This window comes from Rhinatrema bivittatum, chromosome 1 (genome assembly GCF_901001135.1).
Source record: "Rhinatrema bivittatum chromosome 1, aRhiBiv1.1, whole genome shotgun sequence".
Classification (NCBI taxonomy): domain Eukaryota; kingdom Metazoa; phylum Chordata; class Amphibia; order Gymnophiona; family Rhinatrematidae; genus Rhinatrema; species Rhinatrema bivittatum.
The window spans coordinates 48,008,688-48,032,898 of record NC_042615.1 but is presented as its reverse complement, the minus strand read 5'-3'; the positions used below and the strand labels follow the sequence as shown (position 1 = coordinate 48,032,898).

Genomic DNA, 24,211 nt, shown 5'->3' with positions numbered 1-24,211 from the left:
ATGGTCAGTTTTCCAAATGGAGAAAGGTCATGAGCAGAGTGCCCCAGGGGTCTGTATTGGGAGCCGTGCTATTTAGCAAATACATAAATCATCAGGAGAAAGGAACAATGAGTGAGTTGACCAAATTTGCAGATGACACAAAATTGTTTTGAGTTGTCAAAATGGCAGTGGATTGTGAAGAACTGTAGAAGAACCTTGTCAGACTGGGCATCTAAATGGCAGATGCAATTCACAAGGCCAAAGTAATTCACATAGGGAAAAATAATCCCCACTACAAGTACAAGATGCTGGGCTGCACGTTAGGGGACACTGTCCAAGAAAATTACCTCAGAATCCTTGTGGCAATACCTTGAAATCTTCTGCTCAATGTGTGCAGCGGTCAAAAGGCAAATAGAATGTTGGGAATTATTCGGAAAGGAACAGAGAATAAAACTGAGAATATCATATAATGCTTTTGTATAGATCCATGGTGCAACCACACCTTGAGTTCTGAAAAGGTAGAGAAGGGCGACAAAAATGATAAAGGGGATGGAAAAGCTCCCTTATGGACAAAGACTAAACAGTCTAGGGCTCTTTAAATTGGAAAAGAGACGACTGAGAGGGAACATGATTAAAATTTATAAAATCATGAGTGGGTGGAACGGGTAAATAAGAAACAGTTATTTACCCTTTCAAACAACACTAGGACGAGGGGACATTCTGACAGATTTAAAACAGATTGTAGGAAGTATTTTTCACGCAATGGATCAACTATTGGGGATCTGCGGGGTACTACCTGTGATCCGGACTGGCCACCGTCGGAGACAGAATGCTGGGATCGATGGACCTTGGGCTGACCCAGCGTGGATGTTTTTCATGTTCTTATGACTTCTAGTTAAAACTGCACTATTCTAACATTTCTTTCATATTCCATGTGAAAGATCAACATGACAGAAGGTGGCACCAGCCATCTTCCATGACTTTCAATGGGAGGAAAAGAAAATAGTTTGAACATATTTTCTTCCACAGAAAAATAACAGAACTTTCTCTTGCCCTGAGCGATAGTAAATGAATTAGGGCCTGAGGACTTGGAGAGGTGAATATAAAGGTGCAAGCATGTAGATGAATAACCCTGTGGGGCCCATTCATGGGTAGAACAGAGTGTTACGTTCTGGCTGCTGTACAGCCTCCCCTCCACCAAGGGACACCAGCAAGCGAGCTCCCCCATCTGGCCAAGCTTATCTTGCCTGCCTGCACCTCACCCAGACTCCAGCATTGAGTTCCTATGTGCTCATTGCTCTAGCCACTTCTGCCTTGCGGTCTTTTTAGGCCTTATCTTCTTTTGTCTCTTGGTCTTTGGACCTTCTAACCCCAGCCTTCTTTGCCTTTGCTTTGTGGCCATCTGGCCTTCAGCCTCTGTCTTGCCTTGTGGCCTTTGGGCCTTCTGGCCCTTTCCTTGCTTGCAGACTACCTAGACCATTCCTGACCTCTGGCCTACCTAGGCCTTGCCTAGCCCTGAGGCTTCTCTAGGCCTCTACCTGATTCTAGGCCTTTGTCTTGCCCCTTGGGGCCTTCTTGCATTGTTGTCTTCAGGCTATGTTCCATGTTCTGCGTTGCCCTTGTCCTGTCTTAGTCTTTCCATGTCCTAGCTTCTGTTCCAGTTGTTCCAGTTTCATGCTTACCAGTACTCTGAGAGCCTGTGTTCCAGTTCATTCTTACCTCCACGCAGTTTCACTCTGTTCTTATGTCCCAGTTCACTCTTACCTTCATGCAGCTCCAGTCTGTTCCTGTGTTCCAGTTCACTCTTACCTCCAGACAGCTCCAGTCTGTTCCTAAGTTCCAGCTCTGCCTGCATAAGGTTCCTAAGTTCCAGCCTTGCCCATGAACTGTTCCTGAGTTCCAGTCCAAGCATTACCCCAGCTTCACCGGACCACCCTAGTCATGCTATCCTGCATTACCCTGCAGGTGGTATCCACCATGCTTCCCCAGCTCCGAACCCACAGCACAAGGAGCACAAAGAGCATCTTGCAGTTTTTTCCTGTTTCTTTGAGCTGCGAGGTCAACCAGAACCAGCGTCCTTTGGATGATGGTATCATGAGCCTCCATTTACAACTTCCTGGGAATTTTTGCAGGAACAGTCCCAAGCCGGGGGGAGGGTCACGCACCAGAGCTCCTTCCAGAACACTAAAATAACGGGCCCTATGTCCAATCGCTAGGTGTGACTGTTGCATGATGTTTGGGGTTTCCTCTCTCCCAGTACCTATGAGTGCTGCATCCCATTCCAGGGAACTGTAATGTTTGCTGTTTGTAGTTTGTGCTGTTGCCTATGAAGCTGTACGTTGTATTGATATTAATATTTTTTAACCTGTTTTGAGTATTCCCCAAAGGAGGACAGGAAATAAACGGTCAAATTTTAAATCGGTCATGGGCGTAAAAATCACCACCCTTTTCTAACAGTTATTATTTGAGAAAACTCAAGTAGCCAAAGGTATTTCACCCTCTGGAGGGCTTCAAAAATGCATGTGATGCATGCAAATCTGTGAATCAACCCCCTTATTCTTAGTCAGCATCCTTGGATACGATATCTACTTTTGTATAGATTTTGGAAAATGTAAGCTTCTCTAGCAAAAAACACGACGGGGGAGATTTTAAAATGCTTTTGCGCGTAGCTGCGGTTACACGCGTTGGGCCTATTTTTAAAAGGCCCAGCGACGCATATAATTTCCCAGGATTTGCATATGTCCCGGGGCTTCGAAAAAGGGGCGGGTAAGTCTGGGGGCGGGGCGGAGCTAGAGGTCCCCGGCACGGTGGCCATTTGCCACCGTGCCGGGGGATCGCGTGCCGGCGCACACAACCTTCGCCTGCCCCAAGGCAGGCGCAAACGGTAAGTTAAAGGAATTTGGGGGGGGGGGGGGGTAGGAAGGATAGAGTAGGGGGAAGGGAACAGGTGAAGGCCACAGGGTTGGCACATGCAAGATGTACTAGTGTACACCCCACTGCACGCACTGACCCACGATTTTATGACATATGCGCACCTGGTCGCCCGCGTGCAAGTTCTTAAAATCTACCCCAATATTTTCAGGTTTGTGATTTTTTAGAACGTAATTTGTGTCTTTCTTACTTTATTATTTGTCAATTATTTATTGAAGCACAAATTTTCTGTTTGTTTGGGAAACCACTTCAGGATCCAAACAGAATAACTCAAATGAATTAAAAGATGAACTAATGATACTGTCTGAAATCATTCCTATTCTCAGTCAGGGACTATGAAGATTCCTTTGACAAGCCTTAAAAATTTTTATGGGCAATGTTGAAAATGTTGATGTACAAGTGCAGATTCAATTAGAAGAAACATTAAGCTGACAGAATGGTTTCCACAGAGAACAGCGGAACCACTACCCCCCTGAGCAACTGGAAGATGGCTGGAGTTATTGTCTGCTCCTCTGTGTTCATTATCCAAGTTTTAAAATGCTTAACAACCACGAGATGCATGAATATGCAAAGCTTTGAGACTCTAAAAGCATCTCATTTTCTGCTTTCTAACCTGAAAACTCATTATCTGGGGCTTGATCTGCAGGGACTTGGAGCCACAAAATCAGCCTTCACGAATGTCTGGGACAGACTGCACATTACGTTACTGAGTTCTCAGTTAGTGGCTTCTGATGGCACCTTAAGTGGAGTTTTGGATTAAGCAGGATCTGGACAGTTATTTTCCAAGGCACTCCCATGGGCAGAATGCTATAAAACTGTCTGCTGGATGAGCAGGAAAGCTTACGTGCATCTGCTGTACGCGCATAAGTTTACCAGGGTGGTGCAGAGGCGTTCCTGGGGGGTGAAGCCGGGGAGGGGACTGGACTTTTTGGATTTTCAAAAAGTATTCCCGTAAATTTCCTGAAAATCTTCCTGCACACAAGTTAGCAGGTGCAATTGCGTGCTGAAAGTTTGGGTGGGATAAGCGGCCCTGGATTTGTCAATAGGCACCCATTACACCTGTGCCTAGGCCCTCGGCTACCCTTACAGGAGGCGGAGGAGAAAAACCACCAAAATGTGCTTAGGGGTGACCAAATCCTAAATCCCTGATTGGTGATAAGTTGCAGAGTGGATGCACGTTACTAAGTTTGCTCTCAAACTTGGTGTCGATAATGCACATATATGCCGAGTTTCTTATGCGAGTTGTTACAAAGTCACCCACCTGGGTGCGTCACATTTCAGAAAACAGTTCCAACCACTGGATTTTAAACATTGCAAGCACCTTCCTTGCTGTAAACTGGAAGGTAGAAGACATCATTCTCTACACTACTTCCTTTCTTATCAACGTCCTCTCTTTGTGAACTGGCGCCGCGCCCATGGGCAGAATGGATCTGCGGACTTTGCCCCAGTGTGGACAACTGGAAAATCGCCCCCATGGAGCTTAGCTTCAGTGGCAGACAGGAACCAATCGGTTTGATCCAGTAGTTCCAGGAGCTCCATTAAAGTAATTTAACAATAACTAGGAGTTTTGCTTCCAAATCACTCCAGTACCTGAATATAATCCGCTTTGAGGTGCTAAAAGGCGGAATATAAAGGAATCCCAAACAAGTGCCTTCTTTCCTTGGGCACTGCAGCACAGAGATTCATGCTGGCGGGTGGGAGCACGGTCTGATCTCTCCGCTCCTCTTCAATCCTGTCCCAGGCATCAGCCACACGTGTGTGCTGCCGAAAAATTAGCCCTTTTATCTGGCAAGCAAAATTCGAGGGTAAACAGAAAGCATAAAAACAAACAAGTTTATTTAAAAAAATAAATGAATAAAAGAATGCAAAAAATGTAAACAAACGTGCAGAAGAAACCCTTTCTTTCTTTTACATTTCGGCTTTCTTATTTGATGACAGCACAATCAAAAGTACAGCTGGGTGGGGAGTTTTTAAATGAGAACGAGACAGACAGAGCAAGCCGGCTAGAGCTTTACTTTTTTACCTTTTCATTTTGTAGTCTAAACGCATTGCGGATGAACAAAAAAAATCTTTCTAAAAACCCAAAGCATTAAAATAAAAAAACAGTCGCCCAACCTCTGAAATCCTTTGCAGCCTTAGCCAGCTGACACTCCGGCTCACGCGTTCCTTTATCAGGACCCAACACAAAGGAGCTCAGGAGATTCCAGTTTTGTAACAGATCCAAGGAGCTAGGACAACAGCAATGAGCACCAACGTCAACAATTAAGCACCAGGGGCTCTAGAATGGATGCAATGCAAGCTGTTTGCACCTTCCTCCAGCCACATCACCTTCTCTTCTATGTGCTCCCTTGGTCTAAAAAGCAAACAGAATGTAGCAATGATTTGATTAGGAAGGGAATGGTGAATAAAATAGAGAATGTCATAATGCCTCTATATTGCTCTATAGTGAGACTGCATCTTGAGTACTGTGTGCAATTCTGGTCGCCGCATCTCAAAAAAGATATAGTTGCGATGGAGAAGGTACAGAGAAGGGCTACCAAAATGATAAAGGGGATGGAACAGCTCCCCCACGAGGAAAGGCTAAAGAGGTTAGGGCTGTTCAGCTTAGATAAGAGACAGCTGAGGGGGGGTGGGGGGGATATAATGGAAATCTACAAAATCATAAGAGGACCAGAACAGGTAAATGTGAATCGGTTATTTATTCTTTTTGATAATAGAAGGACTGGGGGGCACTCTATGAAGTTAGCATGGGGCACATTTAAAACAAATTGGAGAAAATTATTTTTCACTCAACACATAATTAAGCTCTGGAATTCATTGCCAGAGGTTTAAGGCAGTTAGTGCAGCTGGCTTTAAAAAAGGTTTGGACAACTTCCTGGAGAAGAAGTCCAGAAACTGCTATTAATCAAATTGACTTAGGGAATAGCCACTGCTTATTATCAGCATGGGATGTATTTAGGGGCAGATTTTCAAAGGGTTACATGCGCCGGGCTATTTTCAAAAGGCCTGGTGGCACGCATAAAGCCCGGGATGCGTGTAAGTCCCAGGGCTTGAAAAAATGGGTGGGGCGGGGGCATGGCCAGAGGTCTCTGCAAGGCCACTGGGCTGGGGATTGTGTGCCGGCAGTCGGCCGGTGCGTGCAAGTTAAGCCTGCCTCTGGCAGGTGTAACTTGTGAGACAAAGGTACGGGGGTTTTTTTTTCGGGCTGGGGGGCTGGACAGATAGGGGAAGGGAGGGGAAGGTGGGGCGGGAACTAGTGTGCACCCCCTTGCGCGAGCCAACTCCTGATTTTATAACATGCGCGCAGCACGCTTACATTTTAAAATCTGCCCCTTAATGTTTGGGTACTTGCCAGGTATTTGTGACCTAGATTGGCCACATTGGAAACAGGATGCTGGGCTTGATGGACCCTCAGTCTGACCCAGTGTGGCAACTTCTTATGTTCTTATCTTTTCTAATACTGAAGGATGAGCAATAATGTCGCAACATGGTATTGTTCCTGACCTATAAAACAAGTTTCAATTTGGCCCACAATCAAAAAAGCCATTAGATGACCCAACTCTTAACTCCAACTACCACCCAATCTCTTCTCTTTCATTCATGGCTAAAAGCATCTTCACCGATTGTGCAACTTTACTGATTCTAACAATATCCTGAATCAATCTCAATTTGCTTTAGGAAACATCATAGCACTGAACTAGTGTTACTTTCCAGCTTTGACACGGTGAGATGAGTTTTCAACCAGGGTTCAGCTTTCTTTCTATGTCTCCTTGATATCTCCTCAATATTTGACACAGTAAATCATCTCATCTTACTCTCTGTTCTAGATCTGTTCTATCCTGGTTCTCTTCATAACTCAACAATAGGACCCAACAAGTCCATATCGATTCCTCTACCTCTTCTGTGACGTCCCTTAACTCTGGAGTACTCCAAGGGTCTATTCTCTCTGTCACCTTATTTAACATCTATTTAACATCATTATGCTGTACCCTTGCTGGTCTTGGAATCCACTATAAGATCTATGCAGATGATATCCTATTCTTCTTTCCTCTGAAAGAAACATGGGCCCTTACATAATCATTCCTTACTCATAACCATCCATAACCATCTCATAACCATCCAAAAATGGCTTCACTGCAATAAACTAGCTCTCAATTTATCTAAAACAGAAATCATTGTCCTGTCACATTTTCCAATTGAAAACACACCCAACAATTTCTTATTCGATACTCACTCCATCACTGTCTCCCAAACTGTTTGTAACTTGGGAATCACCATCGACCCCTCTCTCTCTGTGAGACCATATAACAACCATTACCAATTCATCCTTTTACAAGCTACGTCTGCTCTGTTACCTCAAGCCCCTTCTTGAACGCTCTGACCTCCAGTCTGTCCTTCAGTCTTTATTATTCTCTGGTATTGATTTTTGTAACTGTCTCCTAAATAGGTCTCCCACTATATTCTATCCATCCATCCATTTCAAATTATACAAAAACTCAGCAGCATGACTTAACTGGCACTCCCATTCATTAACATATCACGCCTATCTTCGAAACATTGCACTGGCTCCCAATTGCATACCATATACAATACAAGTTTGCCATGATCATACACTCAGCCATTTACAACTTACACTCCCCCTGGATTTCCTCAATACTAAAAATCCACACTCCCTCCCGGTTACTCAGGTCGGCAACCTAATGTTATTAGATGTCCCATCTCCAAAGCTTACCCACCTTGATGAAACCAGAGAGCATGTGTTCTCTGCAGGTTCTGTGGAACAGCCTACCAAAGGAAGTAAGATGCCTCCAGGAAAGAATATTCTTTAAAAAAGCACTAAAACCTTTCCTCTTCAGAAAAGCATTCCCAAACCAGCAAGAACTAAAGTTACACAAGAACTGGACCTTTAAAATGCAGACATACTCTCCCCAAATACAGAATAGAAATGTGCCAACAGAAACTGAACTGGAATCCACAAGCCCAACTGTGTTATGCAATGCAACAATGGAAAAACAGAAATATAATCATTCCTCTCAAAACATCAAGCAATAAAATCAAAGATATAAAATATTATTCATAATATTAAAACAATGTTAATAAAAAGAATAAATGTCAAAACAGCCAACGAACATCCAATAATTTAAAAAAACGTGCATAAATTTGTTATAACATTTCCCAAATGCCAATAAAATATTTCAAAACCTCTGATAAATAAAACATCTAATAATTAGTGTTCTAATATTAAAAATATATATATATTTAAAAACAATAGAGGCATCAAATTACACCCAATAATTAAAACTGAGGATTAAAAAATCTCCTGCTCTCCATACCTGGGATCTTTTGATTTCCGGTCACTCTGAGATTATCGTGCATTAGGGGAGGTAGGGCCATACTATTTTCTCTCTCTCTCCCTCACTCACACACACATATTAACACATTCATTCTTTCAAACACTCCCTCTCTCAAATACATGCCAATGCTTTCACACACACTCCCTCTCTCTCACACACTCAGCTCTCTGTTCCTCACAGGCATGCACTCACATGCACACAGGCCCTCACACATACAGGCTCTTGAACGGACATATACACTCATACACCCACAGACTCTCACACAGACACACGGGCACACATGCTTGCACACAGACTCTCACACATACAGGCTCTTGAACAGACATATACACACACACACAAACTCTCACACAGCACAAAGCTCTTACACAGACATACACCTCATGCACACAAGTTCTCACAGAGACATCCACACACACATACACTGCCTCCTCTTCACGTCGGGTCATGGTGGGATGGGCTCTGCCACGACCCTGCTGGCCTCCTCTTCACTTCAGGCAGTGGTGGGATGGACTCTGCCGTGGCCCTGTCGGCCTCCTCTTCATTTCGGGTGGTGATGGGATGGCTTCTGTCATGGCCCCGCTGGCCTCCTTTTCTCTTCGGGCCATGGCAGGATGGGCTTTGCCATGACCTCACCGGCCTCTTTTTCACTTCGGGCTGTTGTGGGATGGGCTCCACCATGGCCCTGCCACCCTCATTTTCACTTCAGGCCACGGCAGGATGGGCACCACCATGGACCCTGCTGGCCTCTACTTCACTTTGGGCCGTGGCGGGATGAGCTTCGCCACGGCCCCACCAGGCTTCCTTAATTGGGAGGAAAGAAAGCTGTGCACGCCCATAAGAAAAGTTGTGCGCAAGCCTACATGTGCAGCTTAGAACTGTATGTGTGCGCAAGCGCAGAAAATTTCCTGCGCATGCGTGCAGCTTAGAGGGAACAGCAATGGTGGGCGGCAGCAGTTATTGTTCTGGGAGGAGAGAAGACGCATTAGCTTCCCAAGATGGTGGTTCACGGCATACCCCATTTTAAAGTTGATGTTGCTTGTGCACTATGGACATTACGCCCATGCACCCTTCTGAAGATATGGATAATCTACCTGTCAAGAGTCCCACTGAAATCACCTCTGGGCACTGCTTGCACAGGATGGCCGTCCAATGATCATTACACTCTGCAGCAGCACTTCCTCAGTCACTGCTTGATCTCGCAGTTCTCCTCTAGATGAGCATCAGGTTTTCAAGTCATAGGGCTTTGAAAAGGCAGCCTCTTGGCTGTTGAACAAAACAAAGATAGTCCCAACTGCACTCACAGATAAGAAAACAATGTCCAGTTTAAATGTCTGTAGCAGGGCAATGCGTATCTGTACTGGCCTTTAGATTGCCTCTATGTCTACCTCTTTGGACTCAGCAGGGATTTCTACTTCCATCTCCTCCAGTTTATCCCAGTCAACTTCCTCTGCCTCAGGAGAAACTCCTTCCTCTTTCTTTGTCTTCCTCTGATCTCCTCACTCATATCCTCAATGAGATTGAAGTCCCCGCCAACCCCTCTCTCAGGGACTCCAGCCTCGGAGCCTCATTGGTCCCAGTCTTCTCTAAGCTCCTTGGGAGATGTAGTTCCACTGACAATCTGCTTTGCTCCGGGATTTACTCTGTAATTACAGGGAAATTTATATTCCCTGGAGTAATCAATGTTCAGGAGCCTGTAGCCCCAGCTCCCTTTTGGCTTCCCTGGGACAGTACTCCTCTCCTGGATCCATTTTACTCAATGTTTTTCCAGAGTGTGCCTTGGCAACACAGGGGTATCTGGGTGATTTCCTATTTGGTATGTCATCTGAAGCTGGGCAGAGCAGCCCCCCTCAACACACTACCTTACATCCTGATATCTCACCCAAATTTATTTATTTATTCTTATTTATAATATTTCAGCCTGTCCTTCATCTGTGAGAAATTCTTCTAGTTTTATAATAGCTCATGCTAAATTTTGAACATTTGCACAATTCCTTCCTGTGGCTATCTTTGAATTTGAATTTAACATTAAATCTATTTAACATTTTTGGGTAGGTTCTTTAAACAGATCAAAGTTATATGTGCCACAATTACACAAAATATGCAGGGACCTTCATTTTCAGTTTTTATTTTATCTTACCTGAGAATTTCAGTGTTATAACAAAAACAAAATCAGTAGAAAAATGACTGTTATAATAAACAAGAGAAAAATCAGTGGAAAAGTCATAGATTTGCATGCACCACCTCCATTGTACGCAAATATATCTCATGCATATTCACAATGGATATCCTGAAAACTAGGCCTGTTTGTGGCTCAGGAGGACCGGAGTTGGCCACCCCCAGCACTAGAAAGTAGCATAGCTTTAGCGGATGTTATCACGATTGATGCAAAACAGACAGGGCTCCTCTACAAACCTCAGTGATCCATGCATGGCCGGGGTGCAGGAAAGGCTGCAAAGGTGCGCATTTTGTGAAATTTGCCCCGGGAGCTACGAGATCTAGTTATGCCACTGGGATACTGAGCTGCTGAGTAACAGCTAGGACTCCCGCCTTCCTGGGCCATGCAGACTCCGCCACCTGCAAGTAGGTATTCCCGGTGGTTCTCATCGTTACAAATTCCACATTTTAGGACCGACTTCCAAGAGATACCTGATTTCCTTTTTTGCAACCGTTTAAAGAAGGTGGCAGAAGGTCCTTCTTTTGACATGTGTTTTGCTTTCCCTTCCGTTGGCAGCAAGAGAAAAAAAAAATAACTCTCACAGACTTACACTCCAGGGATATATCCAAAATAGTGGTTAAAACGTATTTAGTTGTCCCCTGAAGTTTTCTGTAGGTTTTGCCTTTTGAATCATTTTCATATGTTCTTGCACATGTGCTCGGTTAAGGTCTGAGGTGGTCTTGCTTCCTTTCCTGTGTAAGCCCCTTTTTCCAGAGATCACCCTGTTTAGGGAAGGGGACTGCCTTCAGGTACTGCTGTCCCGGATCAGGAGTCCTCTGTGGGGGGACAGCTCTAACTGTTTAACCCAAAGGGATCGCGCAAAGTTACTGAAAGAAGAATTTTCACGCAAACTGAGTTCTTTCAAAACAAAAGACTTTACCAAGGAAGAGCAGATGGCAGAAAATGACAGAATTTAATTTTCTCTACAAAAAAAATTACAGTCCACAGTTCAGACAAAAAGAACACAAAAACACAGGACAGTAAAATAACCCCCAGGGGTCCCTTCCTTGCCTCCAACAACCTCCCTTAATAAGTGCAGGCTCTGCTGTAACCAGCAGATTCCTTGGGTACCTCTAAGTGAGGTAAACCAGCGCCATTTTAGAAGTGGGTGCTGACAGGGCAGGAACGCGTAGGAAACACTCCTCCCCAAGGAAGACTCCAATCATATGGGATAAGCTTTTGGGAGCATGGAAGGATGGGGGTGTGCGGGGAGGGGTAGGCTCCTAATAGAGGTTTTATGGGGGGGGCGGTATCACAATGACACTTAGGGGGCTGTGAGGCCCCTTTAAACATCTGAGGCGGTTCACATGAAATTTGTGAAAATAGGGCTGCAAAGCCTTTCTCGCATGCCCCCCTCTTTGCTAAATGGCACACTCATGAGTTGTGCTTTGTATATTTTTGCTTCGCAGCAGCTTCTGAATGTGCCATTTGAATAAACCTTAACGCGTAGTGCACTACACGAAAAAGTTTACTACTGTGAAGCATATTTTTGCCAAAGGTGTTTTTGTGAAAGATTTCATGCAAAATGCTCACACTGTCGTGTTTTCTCTCCTGTTTGTGGGAAATGGCTCATTTTTTCGCCAAAAAAAAAAAAAAGCCTTTTGTAAAAAAAATGTTGCAGCTTAGTACATTGGCCCCTAAAAGGGAGTTTTTAGATTTAGTACAAGAAATAAAAGAGGTTCTGTAATGTACTTAATTATGCAGTCTCACTAGAGTCACATAAATACACTGTCTACAGCTCAATTTTCAAGTCTGGCTTCGTCTGCATTTAGCAGCATCCTCTGGAAACTTCGATCCAACATTTAACAAAAGTTCACATGGCAAAACGAAAAATGGTTGAGAAAACCAGAGGATACATAGAGTTTGCTATGACTGACAATTTTCCTACTCTTCAGGGACATGTCACATTCTCTTGCTCATGACATATGAAGGCTGCAGGGCGATAGATGCCAAGGTCAATACTTATAATGATGCCACATTACTCTAGGTGCCGGGAATCGATAAGGAAGTGCCCTGTGCTGCTGTCAACAATTCTAAACTATAAACTCTCAGAGGAAAAGATCAGAAGGACTCCAGATTATTGCCTATATGAAGATTTCGGCTACAAGGCAGCTAGTTATGCGAGAATACACCTTTGCCACTTGCAGAGCTCTACTGCTTTTCAGAACTATGAGAAACAGTACAGGTTGCTTAAGTTGGTGTTACGTTTTGATTTCTCCTTTATTTTTCTAGCTCGCTTTACAGTTTAAGACAGAGACAGATAACGTGTGAAAAGACACTTGCAGTAGGGCTGCCAACTGGCTCCAGATTTTCAGGACAGGTTGATCCAGTCCTAATTTTACTCCCCTGAAACCAGGTACTTATAAGTCTTGCTTTTCTTAGGGAAATCAATAGAGAAATAGGAATAAGTCCCAGCTTGCAATGGGGTAAACCAGGACAGGATCAACTTGCCCTGAAAATCTGAAGCCAGTTGGCAACCCAAACTTGCATACACACACCTTAGACTCTGTGATGGACAATGGCAGAGAAATGCAGGAAATAATCACAGGATGGACCTTCTCCACCATCCCCCATCATCCAGAGTTGGTTTTACTTCTGGGGTAGATTTTAAAACATGTGCACAGGCGTACATGTGCGCGCACTACCCGGTGCGCACACATGTACGCCCGATTTTATAACATGTGCGCGTATGTTATAAAATCAGTGTTCGGCGCGTGCAACGGGGTGCACAATTGTGCACCTTGTGCGCGCCGAGCCACGCTGCCTTCCCCTGTTCCCTACTCCCCACCCCACCTTCCCTTATCTCCCCCACCCTTTTTCTTTTTTTTCCTTTTGTTACAAAACTTACTTCGGCCCTGGGGCCGAAGTAAGTTGTGCTCCCCGGCACAGCAGCAAATGGCTGTTAAGCCGGGAGCCTCTGACTCTGCCCCTGCCCCCGGACCGCCCCTTTAGTAAAGCTCCGGGACTTAGATACGTCCCGGGGCTTTACGTGCATCGCCAGACCTTTATAAAATAGGCCTGGCGCGCGTAACCCCCCCCATGCGCGTAAATCCTCTGGATTTACGCGGGTAGGGCTTTTAAAATCCAGCCCTATGTGTTTACAGTTTCTGTAATTCTATGTGGATTACGCTCAAAGAACATTCAGAAAATAAAAGACATAATTAAAACCAGACAAATACAGTGAGGGAGTGTGTGTGTCGTTCCCCCCCCGGAGCAAGAAGGAAGGCAGGGAGAAAGAAACCGGTGCCGAGGTAGTGAGGACCACCCACTGCCCGCCCACTGACAACTAAAGACCATGGCGGCAATGAGGTGAGGCCTACTTGGTCCCTTTTCACCGCTCCTCCAGCAGCAGTGGAAGCAGCAGCGACGGCGAGGGAGCAGCCCTCCCCCCTCCCGAAGCAAGAAAAAAGAAGCAAGGGAGAAGGAAGCCGGTGCCAAGGCAGAGAGGAACACCCACTGCCCGCCCACCACCCGCCACCGACAACTGCAACGATGACACTGAAGGCGCGCGCCCTTGGCGCATGCACGAAGGAGCACAACAAAGGAGCTTGCCCTTTGTGCATGCCTGACGTACAAGCCCGAGGTGATTATACCATGAAATACTAGCCTCCTGGCCCACTGTACCTCAATAATGAAACAAATATGCAATATTGAATCCATACTTGGACAGGGAATATATGGAGAACTAAGAAGGAAAGCACGAAAAAAGAAACAAAGAAAGAACACAAAGCTGATCTTCCCCATGATAAGTAACAACTCTTCCTCATTCTTTTCCTGCTTCATGTTTACTCTGCTCCTTTTGAATGCTTAGTCTCTATAAAATAAAATCCCTCTAATTAATGATCTGCTAGAGGACTTAAATCCCTCCATCTGTTGCATAACTGAAACCTGGCTGAAAGACAAAGATAATGTTCTATTAAACCAAATATCAAATGATAACTATGATATATACCACTTTCCAAGACCCAAACGAAAAAGCGGGGGATTATTAATAATTAGTAAAAAAAACTCAAGCTGGTACTTTACAAGGTAGAGATTATTCCACCATATGAGATTGCAATTCTAAAATCTCCTCAAATAAACAGAGGTCTGGTCTACTGTCCCCCAGGCAAACTACAAAAAGATTGCTCTCCACTGACTGAATTATTCGCTAAGGTGTTTCCTTCGCCAGAATCTACATTAATTGTAGGAGACTTTAACCTCCGTGTAGACAAAACACCAAGAACCTTAGCCTGTGAAATGTTTTTAGAAGCAATGGAAGCCCTGGGATGGACACAATTGGTCTCAAAAGCCACTCATAAAGCGGGCCACACTCTAGACCTAATATTTGCTAATCAGTACATTGCACACAATACTGCCCTGGTCTGATCACCATTTAATAGAGGCAGGAATAGCCTTCACCAACCAAATCCAAAATAGTATAGATAACAAGCTCACTTTTACCTTCCGGAAGATGACTGAGATGGAAGTACTTGCTGAAGCAAAGGAAAATAAGCTCCTTGAAATAAACCAAACCAATTCAACATCGGCATTTGATTCCTGGGATAAGATAGTCAATGATACAGCAGAAAACCTTAGTCCTGTCCAGACAAAAACTAACAACAAAGATAAGAATAAATCCAAACATAAGAAGCCCTGGTACAATGATGAATTAAAAAGCACTAAACAGAACCTGAGAAAATTAGAGAAACAATGGCGGAAATGCCCATCTGCTGAATCACTAGGAAAATATAAATCTTTCCTGACAAAATACTGTACATTAACTAATAAAGCAAAAAATGATTACTATGCTGAACAGATTCATGGAATTATATTTAATTCTAAACTGCTCTTCGAGGATGTTAAAAATTTAATTAAAGACCCAACATCCTCCAATTCGAGAAAATACAATTTCACAACGACCTCTTTCAATGATTATGCCACAAAATTCTTAGAGAGAATCAATAAGTTGAACACACAATTCCCTATCTGTTCCACAACACAAGCACCTGAAATTTCAAATAGCATGGTTAAGTGGTCTATTTTTGACAAAATATCGAAACTGGAAATTGGTCAAATCATTACTAAAATTAATCTTGCCATTCACCCAAGTGACCCAAATCCAACCAGTTCCTTGAAACAAATACAGGGGGTAATCACTCAGATAATACATCATTAATTAACTTGTCCCTCTCAGAAAGAACTGTTCCATGTAGGTTAAAACAAGCTGTGATAAAGCCGATCATAAAAAAACAAGTCTGATAGAACGGACTTGTTCTTTTCTTGCAAAAGTTCTTGAGAAAGCACTGCTATCCCAGCTTGTAAATCACCTGGAAGATCAAAATATTCTCTTCCCAAATCAATTTGGATTTAGGAAACATCGCTCAACCGAGACATTACTCATCTCATTAATGGACTTGGTTTTACAAGGGCTTGACGCAGATGAATCTTACTGTCTTGTGCTAATTGACTTAATATTTATTTATTTATTATTTATTTTTGGGTTTTTATATACCGATCTTCTTGCATTGGATGCAAATCAAACTGGTTTACAGTGAAACAATTTAACTTGCCTAGGGGCATTACAAGGAACAAAGAACATCAAACCAATAAGAGTGCTTATGAGCATTACATAGAAACAAAAGAAGAACACTTAAACATTTAAACCTATTAAAAAAAAAAAACCTTTGGTAACTATTCTTAAACAAAAAGTGAGAAAAGAGCCATCAATGTTAAAATGAAATCAAGCGGATGATTGTCTCGATTGAGAAGGAATATTGGGACGGGAGATAGAGGGCGGACACGGGGAATGGAAGAAGGGGTGGAGGGATGGGTAGAAAGAAGGTGTAGGATAGGGGAGGATAAGAGGGTGAATTAATAATAAATAGAACCATCTTTGACACTGTGGTAGACCATATCCTGTTATGCCATCAGACGAGTAACTTTGAGATCAACGGCAGGGTTCTAAGATGGTTCTTTTCATTTCTATCTAACAGAACATTCCAAGTCACTTTCCAGTGTGATATAGGCTCTGCCCTCTCAGCAACACTACTCAATATTTACATGCTCCCACTATGCTGATGACATACAGTTTTACATACCACTCTCCAAATCCTATGAAAATACAGCTTTGATACTTTCTACCTATATGAAAGCAATACAACAAGAACTTTCGCAACTTCAACTAACATTAAACCCTAAAAAGACTGTAATCATTTGGCTGAGTAGAAACTCATCAATAGTTAAACTACCTGCCTTAAACCTGCGTAATTTTCAAATTAATCCCTCAAATCAAATACGGGATGTAGGTATATAGCTAGATGAGAACATCACCATGAAAATGCACATAAGTAAATTAATCAAGACAGGTTATGCCAAGTTTCAAATACTACATCGGTTGAAATCATTATTAACTTTTGCAGACTTCTGAACTGTATTGCAAACTAATCTTCTCAGGCCTAGAATACTGTAACTCCTTACTACTAGGTCTTCCAGCATGTCACTTAAAACCACTACAACTATTACACAATGCAACAGCAAGATTCCTATTAAGATCTAGGAAATAGATCTTAATAGATCTTGATGTCACTGCATTGGTTACTGGTACACTTTGGAATCTACTATAAAGTATTAATGACAATATTCAACATCATTCATTCCAATTGCACCGGCTTGTTAGGAGTGACACTACAACCTTACAATCCTAAACGAACACTAAGATCTCAAAATAAAGGATTATTGACTATCCCTACAATATGGAGCACACATCTAACACAAATAAGAGATCGTGTGTTTTCCATAGCAGGTCCAATACTCTGGAAATCTCTGCCCGAGACACTATATATTTTACCAAATAGAAAGAGATTTAAGGGCCGGATTTTAAAAGATTTACACGCGTAGAGTGGTTTATGCGCACCAGGCCTATTTTATAAAGGCCCAGCAATGAGCGTAAAGCCCTGGGACGCGTCTAAGACCCAGAGCTTTACTAAAGGGGCGGTCCGGGGCGGGGTGTGGGTGGGGTCAGAGGCCTCCGACATAGCGCCCCTTTGCCGCTGTGTCGAAGAATTGCGTGCTGGCAGGGTGTTGGCGTGCGTAACCTGCGTCTGCCTCCAGGCATGCTCAAAAGGTGAGATAATAAATTGGGGGGGTTAGAGTAGGGTTAGGGGGGAAAGGTTAGGGGAAGGGGTGGGAAGGTCAGTTTAGGGGGAATGGGGGAAGGCAGCGCAGTTCTGCGCACGCAAGGTGCACAATTGCACGCGCCGACCCCCGATTTCATAACATGCCCATGCCTGCGAGCGCATGTTATAAAATTGGGCGTAAATGTGTGCGCACCGGGTAGTGCGCGCACATGTATGCCCATACTCTGGTTTGAAAATCTACCCCTAAATGTGAACTAAAAACATGCTATTCAAAAAAACATATGATCTAACATAAAAACATCAGAAGACATTGAGCCACTAAGACAAGAAGGATAAAAGATAATAATAGAATCATGAAGAGTAAATCAAATGAGAGAATGTAAGATGCTAAAAACAACCCATAGAATAAGATGCAAAAACTACCACTTCATTTTAATTTTCTGTACTCTTTGCTTTATGTAACCAATCATTGTTTGTTGAATTATGATTATGAATGAACATTTGTAAACCGTTGTGATCTATACATGGAAAGACGATATATAAAATGTCTAAATAAAACAAAAAAAGAAATAAAAATATAATAAAAGAAATAAAATGATAAAAATAACATAATAAAAATACTAATAATAAATAAAAATAGCAATAATATAAACCAATTCTTTGATAGTAAAAGCCATTTACAGATCTTGTTATACCTCACATCTTCGGGAATGCCTACAACATGCTGATGTAACACAGAAAAAATAAACTAAACTTTTCTGCTCAAAAGCCTAGACATACAATAAGATTTTTAAATGCTTCTTAAAAGATGTTAGACAAAGATCCGCTTATAGGGTTTTGGGAAAAGAGTTCCACAAAGTGGATCCGTCGATGGAAAAGACACGTAACTGGGTTTCAGCCAAATAAGCAGTTTTAATTGAGGGAACATGTAGATGTTTCCTTCCTGAAGAGTGCAACAAACAAGGGGGGGGGGGGGTGTCTATATATTTTCAGTAACAAATTGAGATATTCTTGTGCTTCTGAGCTAGTGGCCTTCTGGATTAACAATACTACTTTAAATAAAATACACAAAAGGATAGGGTGCCACTGAAGTGATGCTGGTGTAATATGATCACTCAATTAAATTTAGCTCCATTTAGAACGTGAGCAGCCACATTCTGCATTGTCTGCAGAGCCCATAAGGTGGAAAAAGGAAGGCTAAAATACACTAAATTAGAATAATCTAAGGGGCCAAGCACCATGGCTAGTGCACTGAACAAAAATATCCAGTAGCTAATCCTTGTATCCTTGGTGGTCCTCCATTAGCCAGTGGAGCCACCCTTGCTTTCTTAACTTTTAATGCATTCCATGGCTCAAAAATCACTTTCTCCTAGTTCCTAGTATAACCCGACCATCCTGTCAGGTTACCAGTCAGCCCTGGGACTTGTCATGGTAGTGCAGTTAGTGAAGAATAATTAGGGGAGGATCCATTCATCTGCAGCCCCTCCCCCTTGAGGGTGCTGGAATGGACGTCCTACTTCAGAGGTTTTATAGCATCGCTCTGCCAAGAGCTCTGGGTCAGTATAAGTTTGCAGTTCGGGAGGAGGTTGGATATTTTGCCTAGGTTGAGTTTGGGCCTACTCTTGGGGCTCTGGCCCTCCCGGCTGGCAGTCTGAGAGTAAGAGATTGGAGTTGGAGATTTCCCTGTCTATCCACTCCCAAGTGGGTAAGGGTTTCCTCACGGGAATCTTTTGGAATTTTGAACTTTTACATGGTAGGATACGTGAACCGTTCCTGGATTCAGGGAATGGAGAACCCTGTGTTTGGGACGCCCAAGGATAGGGAAGACCTGCCTTCCAAGGTGGTGACCCGTTGCATGGGGCAACTCTGGTATTATTTCCTTTTTGGGGACCAGAAGAGTTTGTTTTGTGAAGATCTGGGCTGGAAGTGCTTTTCTACCCCTTTTCCTATCCATCTAAGGACCTGTGAAGATACAGTTCCAGCTTGGATCCCTCCCAAAAGGGATCCCCTTCATATTGAAAGGAAGCTCTACTAACTGTAAGAGTCTATCTACATCTTTGAGGACACCCACCCAGCGTCTTCACCCCCTGGGGTGAGAGAGGATTTACTCTCTGTGCATGGACAGGATTTGGCCATCTTTGGAAGGGGTTTCTCCGACCACCTTAGGGTTACCCTTCCCACTGGGACCACCACTTTACCTAATCCAGGAGGGTGGATGGCTCCCTTGACTGTTTAAAGATTCTTGCACAGAGGATAAAGACTGTAACCAAAGAAAGAAAAGTCTGTCGTGCTGTCTTCATATTTATTGTAAACTATAATAAACCTGTGCCTCTATAATGAATCCTCCTATGTCAAACATCAAACAGCCAAACAGGAAAACATAAAGACGACGGTCAGGAAAGGAAGAACATGCAGTAATTAACTCTCCAGCCCCTGAAGCAGATGCTAAGCATCGAAACACTGGCAGTGTCGGGCGACACGAGCTATAATTTGAACTAAGAAGTTGCAGATGAGAACCATTACCGTGCACAGCAGTGAATACGATAAGTTCATAAGATCCAGACGCTTTGAAAATTCAAACAAGCTCACATTGGGGGAGTTATGGTATTTGAAATACTGACTAATTCAGAGATATACAAACTTTAATTTCAAGAATATAATAAAACAAAAAAATTCAATTTAACACTTTTTAAAGCAAAAACGGAACTGGCATATGAAACGGTTATCACCCATAAATACAGTACCGGGCCCCAGAGTATGGTAGTTATTTTATTTCCCCATTTGGTTGTTTCATATTTATTCACCTAACTTCTGAACAGTAGGAGGTCAACATTCAAAAGCTATTTAGACAGATAACTGAAAATGTATCCATTTAAATGGCTAGCCAGGGATATTCGGCGCCATGTGAGCCTAAATTCTAGGCGCATATCAAGATGTGCACCTAGAATTTAGATGCACAAATCAGAGACGTACTGGGGCAGGCTGGAGGAGTCTCGGGGCGGGCCTCAGTTAGCCGCACAAGTTATGTGGCTTATTCCGATATTCAGAGTTAGCCGCTTAACTAATGCGGCTAACTCTGGTCGATCCACAGGGCTGTCCTAAAGAAAGCCGGTTTGACATAATCAACTTTAAAATAGCTGGGGATATTCAGCGGCACATGTAAAACCCAGTTTTAAGTACGGAAATGCTTTTGAAAATCAGGCCCAAAGATTTTTAGCTGCACTGAGGATGGGCAATTTTCAGGGGTATTATTTACGGGGGTAAAATGCTTTCAGGGGGACGATTTATGGGGGTAAAATGCTTTTTACAGAAATTGCTTTGAAAATTGCCCTCACCATTGGGTGACCCATGGACCTTCACTGGTTTTGGTTTGTCTTCTGATCTCTGGCTTCCGACCCGGCTCTGTCTTCAGCTTTCACCCCTGGCTTTGGTTTGGACCTCTGACTTCTGGACTCCGACTTCGGCTTCTTCCACCAGCTCAGGTATCCGATACTCGCTGGCCCAGAGGATTCTCCTAAGTCCCAGCGGCTCGGGCTCTCACGGGCTCCTCCCGGGGTAAACTCGGGCTTCCAAGGGTGAAGACTCTTCCAGCTTCCTGGGCCCAACCATCCTCTTCGTCCACCTCTCCGGACGCTGCCCACATCCTTGGTTGCATAGGGTCCCGCCTAAGTCCAAGAGGCCCGGGCTCCTACGGGCTGCTCCTGGGGGGACCTCGGGCTTCCAGTGGTGAAGTCTTCTCTAGAGTCTCTTCAGCGCCGCCTCCCGACTGTGACATTTCCTGTGGGTTCCCACAGTATTCCATCTACCGTCTCAGCCGGCCCAAGGGTCCACGACCGCAACACAGACTCCTCCCACTGGCACACAGTACAGGAATCAGAGTGAGAAATGAAATGCCAAGGCTTACCGGCAGGCGACCTCCCAGGTAATGTTTCCAGCGGCAAGTTTCTATAGATCTGGGATTAACAAGATGTTAATAAGATGAAGTCAGACAACAAGTTTGCTAATAGAAAAGTTGTTTACTTTAATTACTGCTTCAAATGTAATTTGTCTGCAATTTCTCAATTTTTCTAGCGTTATGAATGATGTATAGAGATGGACATTTAGAAATTTATGTTATTGGTTGTTTCAAAAATGTTTTACTAAATGCCTTCTGATACTGTATCTTGATAATTAATTGAAAATCCTAATAAAATTAAATTTAAAAAAAATAAAAATAAATTTATGGGAGGGGGTGTCTTTTTCAAAAATGAGTATTAATTAGGCATGCTGTGTATGCCTATCGGAAATGGCGATTAGTAGCATAATGGAGGGTCATAGATTAGAAACAACTAAAAGGCAAATTTTCAAAGTGTTACGCGTGCAGTAATTACCGTATATGCATGTAAGTGTTATGCCTGTCTGTCGCAAATGGCTGCGACCGCGAGTACTCACTGCTTGTTCTGCTTTCCTACCCTCCCCGGGTCTCCTTGCTGCACGGGCCTCTCTGCATCGCCGCGTTCCGCAGGCCTCCTCATGGAGGCATGGACGCCATTACCTCCGGCTCTGATGTTGGGTCCTCCTAGGCACGCGCGCACGCGCCACAAGTCCCGCCTTTGAAGCCACTTCGGCGGGAACCTCAGGGGCGTCCCCTCTTGATGATGTCATCGGACTCCGGTATTTAAGCTCCTGCTTCACCCCCAGCAAGCCGACTTGGCAACAAATTCCGTACGAGTCCTACGCCTGCCTTGTTCCTGAGACACTGCTCCTGCTTATATCATGGACCCTGTCTGGCACCCACTCCTTGGGGGTCAGTGTGTGCTGTATGGGGACCTGTTCCCTGGCCTACCCCGCTCCTCGGGCTGGCCCTGCGCCTCTTGGGTTGCACCTGGCTTCCTGTTCTACCTCAGCTCTCCTTGGGAACTACTGCAGCGACTTGTGAGTTCTCAGCTGGCCTTCCCCGCTCCTTGGGGTTGCGCCGTATCCTTCAAAGACTGCTCGCGCCTTCCCGTTCCTCGGGCCGCGCTCACCTACTCTAAGACCACCCTGGGCTTCCCCGCTCCTTGGGGCTTGCTCTTGTGATTCTACAATTGACAGCTGTCCCGCTCCATGGGCCTGTTTCTCCATTACTCAGCCAGCTACCCTCTGATCTCCAGGTACCTGTCTATATGAGCTACTGGACTTGGGCTCTCCGCCCTGGAGGGTTCGCCTATACTCTCCCTCTTCGCCCACTGCGCTGAGGCTCCACCCCTTGGGCTGCACCATCGAAAAATATCCTGCTTGGCTGTTCGGGCGCCCGTCATCCCGTGATCTGCCTGGCGCCCTCTCTCTTCAGTCTCTCCAAGTGCCATCTACAGACTGCTACCCTACGGGGGTCATCTCCTGGTCTCTGGGGCTCTCCCCTCGACTGTGCACAGAGCTTCCCTACACTCCAACACCTCGCCTCCTGTGGGGTTCCTCCCCACAGGCTGTATCAACTTGCACCTCGGGCCAAGGGTCCACATACACACTAATCATAACAGTAAGTAGCTACTACTCACATATTCCATATTTTTAAAAAGTCACAAGTATGTGCTTTTGCTCATTTTCATGCGCACATATACGCATATAGAAAAGAGACGGCCTAGGGGCATTCCAGGACATGGCCAATAGTTACGCGCGAAAGTTGCTATTTTAAAAGACACTTGTGTGTACCTTTTCCAAAGCACTTGCATACACTTACTCTTGATCACTATCAGGAGTAAGTGCTGTTAAAGGTGTTTATGGTGTAGTCTGACCGGGTGGAAGGTCAGGGTAAACTGGAGGGTGGGGGGGGGGGGGGGAGTTCAGGCTGATGAACCAGGAGGGTCTCAATGGCCTGGAGAAGATCTGGGCCAACTGGTGGACTAATTGGTATAACTGGCAATTTCCTTAACACACGCATCTTATAAAATTAGCTGACTTGCGTGTGCAAATTGGGACTTAAACGAGTAACTCCTAGTTTACTTTCACACGCAAAATATATAGGTGGGTAAAGTAGACACGCATATATGGGCGAGCGCGCATGTTTAAAAGTTAACCTCTTAGAAAATATCCACAATGGGCTCTTTAAAATTGATTCCTATGAGTCAGATATAATAAGTTCCCCCCCCCCCCCCCCAGACATAAAATGGGAAACACTTTTTAATAGCCAGCTTTCCAGACTCGTTCTATTGACCTCATAGCCAGTTAGTTCTTCAGGATATCCACAATGACTATTCATGCATGCATTAGAGAGCCAGAATATGCAAACTTATCTCCTGCATATTCACTGTGGAAACTGGTTCTGGGGTCAATAGGACAGGTCGGGTCAGCCCTAGTTTACAACATTTCAGCCCTTGTGTTGGCTCTGAGAGCAGCAAGATCCTCAGTGTTTGCATCCAGGACTGCTGTAGTTCTGAGCGTTCACTTGAAAATTAGAAATACAGTCCAGTCTTTGGAAGCATTGTACATACCATTTTAATAAACTTTTGTTTACGCCTCGGGGTGCCATTAAATTACCAGACAGACATTAATATACACATGGGATCTTCTTAATAAGTAGAGATTATTGCTGTGTGATTCCAAAGACGCAGGGCCATATTGGCGTAGAGCCACCGGACAGTGGGTGAAAAGGA

The 24,211-nt window shown here is 44.1% G+C and overlaps 1 long non-coding RNA gene across 1 annotated transcript in view; it reads right to left on the bottom strand.

The window, feature by feature from the left end:
* The window catches only part of LOC115092258, a 78,980-nt gene that overhangs the window by 9,539 nt on the left and 45,230 nt on the right, over positions 1 to 24,211 (bottom strand). The window contains exon 3 of the long non-coding RNA XR_003856969.1: positions 5,026 to 5,263. This is a non-coding gene — a long non-coding RNA (uncharacterized LOC115092258). The remainder of the gene's footprint in view (positions 1 to 5,025; positions 5,264 to 24,211) is intronic.